Here is a 14,694-nt window from a genome sequence, read left to right on the forward strand (position 1 = left end):
AACTGCAGCTTTGCCTGCTTTGCTTCCCCCAATATCAGATTCTCCCATCCTAAAAGTCTGCAAGTGCTCAGAATGTTTTGGATATTTCCCCTTCTTTACTAAATCTATCTACTGTGTATGCTCACCAGTGAGACTCATTCATAATGTTTTCCATCTACTAGATGAATTAGAGAGAAAGAAGATCTCTGTTATCACTGTTGGGTGTCTGTGATGGTTAATGTTATGTGTCAACTTGACTAAGTTATGGTGTCCAATTGTTTGATTGAATGCTGGCCTAGTTGCTACCATGGAGATAATTCTTAGGTGGAATTAGTATCGATACTCAGCTGACCTTAAGTAAAGGAGATTACCCTCCATAATGTGGGTGGGCCTCATCCAATCATTGAAGGTTTTAACAACAAGAACCAAGGGTTTCAGAGATTAGAAGAATTTCTGCCTCAAGTTTTTGACATCCTCTTACTGGAATTTCCAGTCTACAGACTGCCCAATGGAATTCAGACTTGTGAGCCACCATGATCCTGTGAGCTAATTCCTTATAATAAATCTCTTGATATGTATATATGTACATATGTATACACCCTGTTGGTTCTGTTTTCTGGAGAACCCTGACTGATATAGTGCCTTTGAATTAAAGAAGATACTCAATGATATGTCAATGTAGAACATGCATTCTCTATTACCGCCTCTATTACCCAAAGGGGGACCAAAAAAAAAACCTTAGATATTACAATTCATGTCCCCTCTAAAGGCCTCAGTATATAAAAAGATATACAGTACATCTATGATATTAAAATTTCATGGGTTGAGGAGCAATTAAGGGAATGATGTCTAAAAGCACCCGGGCAGTGGTTGCAGTGATAATATAAAAAAAGGTTGAAAGATATTCCTTTGAGAAAAACACTCTTCTCTTGGGATTGTCCTTTCCTGAAAGAGTATGCTTGCAGAGCAGAACTACTTACAGAGAGTGCAAAGATATCAAAGACTGGTGGGTTGGCTCCTCTCTGCTACTGAGTAGTGGCAGGAGAGAGACAGTGGGGTCACATGGAGCTCCCTTTGAATCCTGGGTCTGCAACCCCTAGCTCCATGACCTTGACCAAGCTATGTCACATCTCTATAAAAGGAGGATAACAATACTGACTTTTCGGGGCTAAAGGAATGATTAGAGGTGATGTGTGCCTCGTTACTGGAACATATTAGACATTCAGTAAATGGATGCCATTGCTATTTTCATGAACGATATAGACAGAGGTGATAAGATGACAAGGAGAAGGAAGCTCTCAGAGTCCTGTAGGAGGAGCAGCCGGGGGCAATGCTAGATAGGAAAAGATGTTAGGAACGTGGGCTTGCCAAGCTTGCTCTTGGGTGAAACTTCCTTTTTTCTCCCTGATCTTTTCCCTTTTGACTGAGTCTTAGGATAATACAGCTTTAGGCCATGGAATTACTTCATTACTCACAAATAATTATGTTTTACCATTCTTTCCTCTGGGCCTATGACCTTGCCACTGTGCTAGTTTTATAATTGTGCTGTTGCTGTATATTGCATGAGGAAATTATTTGAAGTGCTCTTTTCTACACAAGCCTGTAGCAAAAGAGTATTTCAGTCCAGGAAAGGCCACTACAGTAGATTGGGGGAGATTATTTTAGCATTTCCTGAGTAGTCACCGGAGGATAGGAACATCGCTGATTTCCCAGACTTCTTCCACAGAATGATTTATAGAGGACATGCATAGCATAGCAAAGAGATAAATTTTGTGCTTAAAAGGTTAATTCTTGATTTGATTTGTTTTAGAAGTCCTGGAGATTCAGTGGAGGACAAAAAAAAAAAAAAAAAAAAGACAGGCATTACAGAGTCCCTGCTCTACAAAGAGAATAATGAGAGGAGATAAAGAAATGCATGGAAAGAATTATTTGGTCTTTCTGTAAATTTATCTATTTAATTTTCTCATAATCCTCCTCCAATACTGCTTCACTTCACATATGTTTCCTGCTCAGGTTCTGGGTATCTTTTCTTTCCACTGTCATTTATCTTTAATTCCTCTCAAGACACATCCATTTTCATAGGAATATGTTGTTGATGGGTGAAAGAGGAAGACAGGAATAGGAAAGTCAATAAAAGTGAATTTTTATATGTAGCATCAAGAAGTTATTCCAGAATTATAACCAAATACAATTCAAATACTTTCCTCCAAGTCTCAATTAAGGTTGATGGGTGCAAATCTCCTACAGAAAAAGATGTGTTAAGTGAATGCAGAAGTGTCTTTGATGAACAGGATGCACTGTTCAAGCCACTTAAAGTGATACCAGACTCAAAGACAAAAAACAAAACAAAACAAAAAAAACAAGGACAGGTGATTACAATTACCACTAATATTTTATTTATGTGTTTTCATCTTTGTTTTGGGAATAATGGCACCACTAGATATTTTGACTGTAGAAACAACATTTTTTCCCATAAAAGGCCAGAGGTTGGTCTATGGCTTTTCATAGAAATATGGCAGTGACCTCACATCTCTAGAATCTTTCAACCCACTGGTTGTCAAGTACATTTTTCAACAAGTGCATTTCTGTCTCTGTTGAATCCAAACAAATATAGTGGGGCACACACTGACATTTTCCTGCAAGTGGGGAAGGGGAGGAAGAAAAATATCTTATCTAATTGAAATTGTTGGAGAAACTCATTTTGGAAGCTAAATAGAATTTCCCGATTTGGATTTTAGCCAACATTTGGAGCACCCTTCCTCTCTCCCTATAAATCTTAAAAAAAGGAACACTGCAAGAAAGAAGATGGGGCCCTAGTTTGATGTCATACTTGAAAGATCACTGTCAAGTACACTTATTTTAAAAGGGTGCTTTAAAATACATACTTCCCGCTATTAGTGAAACATGTAAGAAACCAATATATATATATATATATATATATATATATATTTCTTTCACTGCCCTTTATGTTCTTTGCTGGATAGCAGGAACCACTGCACAGTTCTCCTTGGTGAGGAAAGCTAACCCAGCAGTCTAAAAGCAGCTTTTCTCTCCGGATACTAGGACACCAGTGGTAAGGCCTGTGGGAACAGGCTCTAGGATTCACCATTAGGTACATCCCCAGCGAACAAAGACTGTTAGCAGAAAGCCCTGCAGAATCATCCGAGCTTTTTTCTTATGGATCGCTTCAAGGGTGGCTCTTTCCTCCAAACTACTAATTCATACTCCCCCTATAATCCGTGATGGAATACACTCCATTCAGATGGTAGTGTTAAAAATATTTACAGACTCAAAAAGTTTCTTAATTCTCTTTCTCTTCCTTCTCTCTCTTGATGTCCTCCGTACTCCCTCTCGCTTTCTTTCTTTCTCCCTTTTAATCACAGCTATTGAATCTCCTTTGAAAATTCTTTTTGGCCTAATAAACTTTTTAAGAAAAAATTAGCCATCTTGTTTGGGAGCTTAACAGCCTGATGGCAGATGTTCAGTTAGTTATTATGGGCCTAAGAGTCAGACTCACACACACTACACCCTATTTTTTTTTTTTTTTTTTAAACGAAGTCTGGGTCTGAATCCTATTTATGTCACTTGCCAGCCTGAGGCTCTGGGTAATCAATTCCCCTTCCTAATGCTTTCTTTTTTTTTTTTTTTTTTTTGCTTTTTTTGTTTGTTTTTTCCTTTATACAGTGGAAACTATGAGATTCTTAGTGTTGTAAGGATTAAAAGAAATAATGTGTAAAAACCTGGTACAAATTATTTATGATTATTATTTGCATTATCTATTAACATTTATTTATTATTTTTATAATTAGCATAAACTTATAGCCCAACTGCTCTAGTTCCCACAAAGCTGTCTTAGATGCAATAATAAGTAAATTTAGGTAATTCTGAGAGTTACCTAGGACTCATCTACAATGTTACTGAAGTCACAGTAATTTAAAGTGTACTATGAACCCTGTCTAGAAACCTCAAGGACAAGTAGGTGCCTTCAATTATGTGTGAGCCACCAACCTGAGTAGATCATGGGATCCCTTAGCTGTTTCTGCTCCACCTCAATTCTCTTCCACCTACCTGCTCATTTGTCACAGTGGGGAATGGTATTATTCCTCTAGTATTCCAGTTTACAGTTCTCAGAATAATCACCTGCTCATTCACCAGTGACTCCAACATGTTCACTGAGTCATCCCTAAGGTCCTGCCACTTCTCTCCAACTACTGCCTCCCTCCAGCCTCACTCTTCCCAAGCCTCACTGTAATGGCCCTAGCCCTGCCCCTAGGAGGATCTCCTCAAAGTTTTTGAAGTATGTTTATATAACTCGTCACTTAATTGAGCTCATTCCTTCAGCCTAGAGCTGGAGATGAATTATATCCGTCCCAACCAGGTCCTAGAAACAAAGTGTCTCAGCTTTTCCAAACCTCAGCTTAGACAGGAAGCAAGTTAGAAGGGAGACATTTACCAGCTGCTACTCACCTCCATCAGACCCTGGAACATTAGCAGTTTTAGAATCACCTCAACCTAAAAATCTTATCAAGACTGGATTCTAAACTCCTTCATAAGACATCTGAGTCTTTTAAAAGCTATTTTTCCATAGCTCTTTAACCACAATTTTTGCCACTGCCTCAGGTGGACACATTGTGTTGTCCAAACCAAACTGTTTGCCTTGACCCCTCCATGAATTTGTGCCTATTGTAACCATACTGCTTCTTCTTTTCCCTGAATGTATTTCATGAATTCAGTCTTCAAAGCACTGTTCAGGTGTCTTCATCACTGCAGAGACCCTTCAGCCCTCCCCAGATACAGTCCAGTCCTATTCTTCTCTGCCTTTATAAAACCTGGATTCTCATCTATTATCACACACGGCTTATTGTCTTATTATTGCTTGTAACTCTCCTGTGCCACATGGAGAGTTCTTAGAAGGGTTCAATGTTTCATTATTTATATTCATATTCATAATATGGTATTCAGTGTTTGTTGAGTAAAAGAATGAAAAAAATAGAGTGAGATAAAGAATGAACCTCTCCTTTCAGGATTCCCTGAATGATTCCATTTTCTTGATGTTACCTTTTGCACAAATCACTCTGACTTAGGGTACATTTGTGCCCTGCCCAAACACGATATAAACCAAACCAATATATTCCTACAACAACTACCCTGCATTACTCACAGCTTAAAAAGAGGAGAAAAATATGGGAATAAATGAATTGTTAGAAACACAGGGCTGGAAGGACCTTTACATGGTTAAGTCTCTTTTTCCACTTCCTAACAGGACAATCAGGCAGGAATAAGACTTCAACATTACTCAGCCCATGAGTAGTACTAATGTCTCCTTAAAGTTTTTTGCTTTACTGCCTTGGGAAGAAAAGAGGACAGGCAAACACAATACCTCTCCTAGCTGATGGTGTGTATTCCATTTCTAAGAAAGCAGATAAAGTATTCATTGCAGTGAATGGAAAAATACTGCTTGAATTAAGCTTTAAAAATGAAGAATCTGACTGAACTGATCCAAACTGAATGGCAACCAATATCTCTCCTTGTGTCTGGAGGTTGATGAAAAAAAAGTGGGTCTGTAAACATTCTGCTTCGCTATTAAACACTCGCAGTACTTTCCTCCTTCCTTTCATAGGGCAGTGAATTACAAAAAGGTGGGAGCCCATTCTCAGCCTCATAGAGTTGGCTTCCTGCTATCATCCAAGTTAAAGCTACCCAAATTAAACAAACGCTAAACAGCTAGGCATCTACAGATTTAGAGTAAAAAGTAGTTTTCATCTCAAGAGTAATTCACAGCAGGAAATGTGCCCTGCCATCACTATGACCTTTCAGAATGCCATTGATGCCCAGAGAATAACACAGTATGGTACCTGACCTTGGCATTCATCTCATCTCAGATGTCAGGACAAAAGTTTGGTGAGGGATGAGGCCATGTGTGACGTGGCAGTGTTCTTTCCAATTTTAAATCTCACTTTAGTTCTTCCAATCATGCACGCGGGCATTGCAACACTGGTTTTGTGAATGAAGCAAGAATTGAGTAGATGTGGGGAGCAAAGAAGAGGGATGCTAAATGTGGTAGTTTGAATCTGTTACATACCCCAGAAAAGATCATGTTCTTTAATCCATTCCTGTGGGTATAGACCTATTGTAGGTGGGACTTTTGATTAGGTTATTTCAAATGAAATATGATCCACCTCATTCAAAGTGGGTCTTAATCCTCCTACTGGAGTCCTTTACAAGAGGACAAAAGACAGACAAAAGCCCCAGAGAATTTCAGAGAGAAAAAGCTACAGAAGCTAAGAGAGACAGACACTAAGAGAGAAACATGCAGAAGCTCAGGGAGGAAGCCACTGAAGCCAGAAGCCAGAAGCAATGAAACCCAGGAGAGAAGGACCAGCAGATATCACCATGTGCTTTGCTTCACCAGTAGCCAGACTTCAGAGAAGCTATCATCTTGTTGATGCCTTAATTTGGACGTTTGCACAGCCTTAGAACTGTAAACTTGTAAACTAACGAATCCCTATTGTTAATGCGCGCGGCGTAGGGCCGTGCAGTGGAGCCTAGGCTGCTGCGAGCTCCACGCGGGGACTCTCAAGGGAAACGCAGCGTGGCGGGAGCTGGCAGCCAGAGCAGCCTCGGAACAGCAGCAGCCGCTGTCCGCGGAGCCCACCGAGCCTGCCATGGCGTTGTTGATGTCGCTGAACGGGCTGAAGGAGGAGGACAAAGGGCCCATCATCGAGCTCTTCGTCAAAGCTGGCAGTGATGGTGAAAGCATAGGAAACTGCCCCTTTTCCCAGAGGCTCTTCATGATTCCTTGGTTCAAAGGCTCCCGGGACCCACCCACCGTTTATAACTTTCAACAATGAAGTCAAAAGATTGAGGAATTCCTTGAAGAAGTCTTATGCCCTCCCAAGTACTGAAAGCTTCCATCAAAACACCCAGAATCAAATGCTGCTGGAATAGACATCTTTGCCAAATTCTCTGCATATATCAAGAATTCAGGGCCAGAGGCTAAGGAAGTACTGGAGAGGGATCTCTTGAAAACACTGCAGAAACTGGATGAATATCTGAATTGTCCCCTCCTGGATGAAACTGATGAGAATAGTATGGAGGATATTAAATTTTCCACAGGTAAATTTCTGGATGGCAATGAAATGACATTAGCTAATTGCAACCTGCTCCCCAAACTGTACATTGTCAAGGTGGTGGCCAAAAAGTATCGCAGTTTTGATATCCTGAAAGAAACGACCAGCATCTGGAGATACTTAACCAATGCTTATAGTAGGGATGAGTTCACCAATACCTGTCCCAGTGACAAGGAGGTTGAAATAGCATACAGTGATGTAGCCAAAAGACTCACCAACTAAATGGCACGTACGAGAGATGTCTTCATATCTTCCCCTAACAGAATATGCTTTTCCTAACAGACTGTTCCTTTTCCTATAAAGTAGAAATTTTATTTTGCATGAATATGCAGTTATTCAAGATTAGGATAAAGGATAGGCAAGGTATAGTAGCTATCTTAAAATATACACTCCCAAGCAGTATTATTTTAAAATTCTCTTACCCTGCCTACCTCCCCTCCTGGTATCCCCTCTCCTCTAATTTGGAGACATTCCATTATAAACTTTTCAACGTAGAGGTGGTTTGCCACCTCTCCGAGCCCTCACCAAACACTGGATAGATGGCAGAACTCTCGAGGTACAGTGTTTAACTGTTAAAAGTGGTAGCCATGACTTCATCAGTCTGCCCCAAATGGTGCATAACGCATGGTACAAGGAGTATTTATGTATTTTTGGAATTTTATAATAGTTAGTAAAAGTATATGAAAGGATTGCTACTGTATCAGAAATATTCTGTTTCAATTTAGTCTATCCTGGATATGTGCTAAAGGCTATTATCACTGACGAAGAGAGCCAAGTCACTGCAGATTTTGCTAGTTTGCATTGTAGATGAATTTTTATTTTTATCAAATAGCATTTATCATTTATACCAGTTGTAACATCTGATACTATGTAGAAGCTGAAAGTTTAGAGGGAAAGGATAGTAGTCTCAAGATCTTCCTCAAGCATTTCATCCTTATGAGAGAAACCGATTAACACCTGATAATCTATCTAAATCTGTTATTTGTTATACGTAATTTGTCCAGTGCCATTCATTTGGAATATTATTGCTTTCTTCCAGTTTGTTTTTTATTTTTAAAAGCTCCTTTTTTTTTGGATAAACATGGGTCTATACCTTTGTAGACGTTTTGAGCAACACTACGTAGACTCATATTTAGTTGATTTTGCGTAGCAGTACAATGATTAGTAATGTGAACGAACACTTATGCAGAAATTAACATAAGAAATGTGGGGTGAGTTTGTCAAAATATAAAGAAAAATTTTGTTTCTAAAGCACATTTAATGTAGATAGCTTTTGTAAAGAATGGATTATTCATCCTATATTCAAAGCAAGATAAAATACACAGATTATCAATCTCCACCCCTACCCCCCAAATTTATTGTTAGACTTTGGGTAGAGGATCATTCACTCCTTTTGGACTGAAATACAGTGTTGTGGTGAGTGTGTATTTACTTCAGTTTTGCCTAATCTCAATCAGTGTACTTCCATGAGTTAAGTTTTTTCTATAGCCATGTTGAGAAATAGCACTCTGCATGAAGTCTGTTTTTTGTTTTTTGAATTGAAGTCCTATATCAGGAATTATTTGCTTCTAACAGGGAAGGAGGAACTTAGTGAAAATAAAACAAAAGTTTGCTATTAAAGAAAAAAAAAAAAAAAAGCCAGTCCCTTTCTGGTATATGGCATGTTGTCAGCTTTAGCAAACCAAAACACTGAGAAAGAAGATGACTCTTTCAAAGTGTTCTTTAAATGGAACCCATTACAAGAATATAAACAGGAATGACTATACATAGAACAAAAGGCAAGGACTCAGAGTCAGAAAAACAAGGTGTGAGTTTCAGCTTTCCAACTTTCTAAATATATGACATTGAGAAAGTCATTTTACTTCTGATACTCAAACATTTTCCCATCTATAAAATTAAAACAATTACATATCCCAGTTTCTTCATAAGGCTGCTGTGATGATTAAATACTAATAGATACATTGAATACATATTAATTATTCTGCAAATAATAGTACATTTAAACTATAAAGAGCTGTACAGGTATCAAGAATTTTCATGATCCTGCAGTACAACACCTCGCCAACTACTTCTACTTAAATTCAGAGACCACTTAGCCACACACCCTCAGTGTATGGTCCCTCCTTTAACAGAGATGTGCAATGGATATCAGCTTCTATATGGACCCTGCCAGTGAAGGCTAATTCACTACTGTGTGAGACAGCACCTTCCATTATTAGACACCTTAGACTATTAGAAAGCGGTTCAATGCAATTTAGTTTGTTAAGAAATGCTTCCATTTTCTTACACTTACTATGAACTTACAATGAGTCTACTAAGCAGTTTACCAACAGGATCTAATCCAGTCCTCTCATCAATCCTAATAGAGAATATCATTTTCACTCTTTTACATATGAGGAAATTGAGGCTTGGAGACTTGAAATCATTCAGAGAGCACATAGCAGTGAGTGTTGAGAGATGACCCGAGTAAGCATTTTAGATTATGACAAGCTCAAAAAGAATGCTGTAGCTCTGGGGTTTGATGAGATGCTAGCAGGAGTGTGGAAAAATTGTTTCTTTCTCCTTCCTGTCTCACTTTTCAATGTGAACATAGGAAAATGTGTCTCTCTTTCTCTTCCTCCCCTTGTAAATTGAGAAAAGCAATACTTTTAGGAGCCACAGAGGGATGCCTGAGCAATTTAATGAGTTAATATTTGTAAATAGCATTGTGACTCTTTAATAAAGCATGTCTTAACTGAGAACCAAGTATTCCATTACCTGAGTGGGCACACCAATAGCTCAACAATAACACTATAGCCTGGTTTAAGTTTGGTTTTAATAATAGCATTGCATTCGTTTAACAGAGAACAGAGCACCCACAGGTATGAAATCAAAGCAACTAGTTAGCATGGATCTTAGAAAAACTGAAAAAATAGAACCACAGGATGCTCTCTGTGATTTGTGCTATGGGCTCTATTGAGGCCTAAACCATAGATGGCTTTTCAGATCTGTCAATACCTTGAGTTATATACTAACTTGGGAGTTGGTAGAGAAACACATGTTAACACACTTGCTGCCTGACCTTTCAATAACAGACTGGACCAAATGCACTATTCTGCTCTGGCTCCCCAGCTTCCTACTGGCCTTTGAAGATGGCATGAGGTCAGCCCATTACAGTCATATACCCACTAGGCTAAAAACATGTATGAATAACTGAGACAAGATCTATATTTAAGAACTGGGCTTATGTTTCATGTCACACCGAGATTAGACTACCTTCTAGCTTTTTACCCTTGCCCCCTCCCCAAGTTCTAAAGAAGTCGTAACATTTCCTTTCCGCTTGCTAAAGCACTAAAAATCAGAACTCTTGTCTATTTCAACAGTGGCAAAAAATAAGTTAAAGGATATTGTCTCAAATGAAGTTCACCATGATTCCTGATATTTTCTTTTCAATTTTCCTAAAATTGAGTATTGAAAATCCGTGTCTTCCTTACTTTAGGAAAATTGAGGATTAAAGAATTATCTATGTTGATATCACCAAGGTAATTTGGGCTTTATTTTCAGGTCTGATTCTCCTCTTCTGTTTTTTCTCTAAATTCCCCAAAATAAACAAGGCATGGAAAGCATGAGAAGAAAAAGAATAAAATAAGGGTTGGATAAAGAATCATTATAATAAGGTCTGAGACAAAGGGAAAACGGAGACATTTGGGTAAAAATCTGTAAAATGGAGAAAACACATTGTCTTCCTTTGTCTTTTTAATTTTATGTTCTTTCTCAGTTTTATTTAGAGTCCTAACTATTAGATGAAATATGCAATAGAATAACATAAAAAGTGATATAAACATTTTTAAAAGGCACTGGGAAGTAACATGTTCCTTCAAATTAGTATCAAGAAGCTTGTTAAACATCTACTGTGTACTCAACATATAGCAGGTACCATAGACATCTAGATTTACAGAAACAAGCATGAGGCTACAAATAAATTATTGAAACAGAAATAGGAAAGGAGAATTTTACTGTATTTGTAATGTTTTATTTGTAAAAGCAATTAGAAGTAAATACAATAATGTTAACATTTATCAATTCCACATGGTAATGGAAGTATGTGAAATAAACTTGGTAATATCTCATCCTAGATAACTGGAGATATAAAACAAGGGTTGAATTGGAAATTAATCTGAGAAACTCATTTTGGAGTTATCAATCTATTCTCTATTATCCTAATCTTTCCACCAATATGGCATTCACCAGTGTATAATTCCTAAGATTATCAAGCCAACAAATGGCACTTTATAATTCAAGTCACACATTTTGTCCACCTTTGAATTCTCTCAAAACACATGTTTGTCATCTAATTCTAACGAGTTATTTTCACTAGTCTTTTCTGTTTGGCTAATATCCTGAGAATTGAACACTTCTTGATTTAGTATTTCCAACATGTTTTTCTCTAAGAAGCAATACTAAAGAGGACATATACTTCTTGGTAAATCCTGCCACAAAGGACTCATTGGGTTTATGAGCCTTCTCCCTTTAAAACATGGAGTTTTGTTTTTGTTTTTGTTTTTAACCCATTGTCTTCAAATCTTCCACAGAAGAGCCAATGAGAAGGTATAACTCAACAGGGTATGGGGCAAATGAAAATAGAATTGGTAATCCTGTGGAAATATTTCTGCACTTGAAATTAACTGAATTCTATCAGTCAAACAAGTCACTTTATCTGTGTAGGCCACAGTTTTATTGTCTGTTATAATGAGGATGGGGACTTGCTGAATTTGATTTTCTCAATAAACACACTGTCCTCAGTTGAGCAATATAAAAGCCAGCCTAATTTCCAAGACAAGGGACATCCTTAGAAAACCCTGCTTCCAAGGGTTTTGTCTGGCTTTAACAACCAAGCAAAACAAATTGACTTGTTCAACTTCACATATTATCAATCTGTTGAGGTCAGAAGTCATATCCTATCCATTTTATACCTACCTCACAAAAGCATAGCCCAGATCTTTTCACATAGTAAGTACCAATTAAAAAATAAAAATGATAAACCCTAATATCAACATGCCACTCTAAAGTTTACAAAAATTTTCATGTACATTATCACATGAAATTCTCTAGCAACCCTAAAGGTAAACAACACCATTTTAAATATAAGGAAACTTAGGTTCTCAAAAGTCGTGCCCTGCTTAAAGTCACACAGGTAATAAATGGAACTGCTAGAATTTGGGTCTACATTTTAATTTTTATTGGATGGATGGTTGGATGGATGGATGCATGGATGGATGCATGGAAAAAAATAAAAAATACTCTGTTAGGAGAGAAGATTTCCTATTGCTATTCCAAGGCAATGTTCTGTTATACAAAGGAAGATGCAGAGGGCTGAGATAATCTCTATCATCTATCACTGAAGAGAGTCTGGTCTTGAGACTTAGAGCTTGGAGGCTAAGCTAAAAAAAACCAAAAGAAGTAACGGGGACCATCAAATTCATATTCATAAATATAATCTTTTTTATTTTGTTTTCTTTGCAACGGTAAAACAGACTTTAGAAACAACACTGGTGTCTAGAATTAAAGAATTTGATACAAATGATCCTTTAAGAAACTAGCCCTTCACTAGGCCTCTAAAATGCATTGTGCATATCTAAGAATAATGAATCTATCAATCCCAACAATAGCTTGTTAGCAATTCTAAACTTTTGTATACTATAATGCAATTTGGGAAGAAAATTCATACAAGTCTATTATTGCACATTTTTAAATTTGGATTTCTCTTGTATTATTTCCTCAAAGTGCTCATAAGTGTCAGGACCACCCAGATCTTCTTAATCTCAATTAAATGCTTTGAGGATATATCCTCCAAGTGTGTATTCTATAATCAAAGACCCCAAAGAGACATAATGTTTATAGGTAAAAATAATCCTTAAATTAGACTACAAATTGTTGTTATCCAGTAAAAACAATAATACATAACATCATCTCTGCAGTATCTAAACTGATGTTTTGGCATTGTTGAATGATGTCTTTCATCCAAAATGAACTGTAAATTATCAGATATGGTGAGTCAAAAATCTGAAAAAATGTCTTCAATTCTTCTGTCAATCAATTAACTCTTGCTATTGAGACCATTAATGCCTAACCATTTCCCAAACACTATCTTAGATCCTAGGGTGGACACAAGACCATAGGATAAGGTACGATACACTCAAGAGCAGGTTATTAGAGGAAAATACAGTCTATCTGGCCAAACAAAGGTTAATTCTGAGCATCTTCATCCTGACTTTCAATGTGTGAATTCTGTAGTTCATCACCTAATGATCATTCACCCCTCTCAGCAGAAATTGAAAATATACTACTTAAATCTATGAATTTACAATTACTCTGCATTCCAGGCTTAACTCTTCATTTGAACTTCTCTAGTTCTTCATAAGGAAGTTGGAGGCTACTCACTATGAGCTCTCTTTTATGCATTTCTCAGTGTTTGCTGCCATTATTTCCCTATGCTCTCCAACAACACTCACATTCTGCTCTAATTAGGCTCAGAGTTTTTCGATTCCCTGTGATTCCTGTGCCCATTTGATCCATGAACTTTTGCTCATATTCTTTTTCTATCCAGAAGGCCATTGCCATTCACTACCATGCTCTACCTGTAACTCAACTTACTCTTTTGCATTTAAAAAAAAAAAAAAAAACCTTGCCAAATCCCTTTTTCCCTTCTTTAAGCTCCAATTGGAATTTTAAGTCAATGTCACATGGTTCGGAACAATTTTTTTTTCCTTAATTGCTTAATTATGTTGGTATTGGTAGATTTAGTGGGGGAGAAAGAGCATTACAGAGTATGCTTGAAAAAGGCTCAAGGCTAATGTGGAGGTATCACAGGTGAAACTCTGCCTTGTGATAGAAAGATCTAGGAGATCTAAGAGAGTAGGTTTGCTTATGCCAATGCCTGTCAGATGGCTTAATTTCCATTTTCACATGTGGAGTAGCATACACTAAAATTATAAATTAGGCTTTGTGCTGGTTTGGATATATTATGCCCCCAAAAAGTCATGTTTTTTATTGCAATTTTGTGGGTACAGATGTATTAGTCTTTTGATTAGGTTGGAACCTTTTGATTGAGTTCCATGGAAATATGACTCACACAACTATGGGTGGTAAGTCTGATTGAATTATCTCCATGGATGTGTGGACCCCGCCCATTCATGGTGAGTCTTGATTAGTTCACTGGAGTATTTAAGAGAGAAGCTAAGAGCTGACACAGACCCAAATGCCTACAGATGCTCAGAGATGCTTGGAGATTCAGACAGGAGGATGTTTGGAGATGCTAAGCAAAGAGATGAAGCCTGGAATTTGCCCCAGAGAAGCTAAGACAGGACTTAGAGAGAAAAGTCTTGGGAGAAAGAAGCAAGGATGCACAGGAGCTGAGAAAGAGGAGCTAACAGAAAACCAGAAACATTTTGGAGAAAGCCATTTTGAAATGTAACCCAGACGCAAATGCCAGCCATGTGCCTTCCCAGCTGATGGACGTGTTCCAGAAGCCATTGGCCATTCTTCAGTAAAGGTATCCTCTTGTTGAAATCTTAGTTTGGACACTTTCATGCCTTAGGACTGTAAA

At 37.7% G+C, this 14,694-nt stretch overlaps 1 pseudogene; it reads left to right on the top strand.

Moving 5' to 3' along the window:
• Positions 1–6,644: 6,644 nt before the first annotated feature.
• Positions 6,645–7,331, top strand: LOC119517359 (annotated as a pseudogene).
• The last annotated feature ends 7,363 nt before the right edge of the window (positions 7,332–14,694 follow it).

The sequence above is a fragment of the Choloepus didactylus genome, chromosome 1 (assembly GCF_015220235.1).
Source record: "Choloepus didactylus isolate mChoDid1 chromosome 1, mChoDid1.pri, whole genome shotgun sequence".
Lineage (NCBI taxonomy): Eukaryota > Metazoa > Chordata > Mammalia > Pilosa > Megalonychidae > Choloepus > Choloepus didactylus.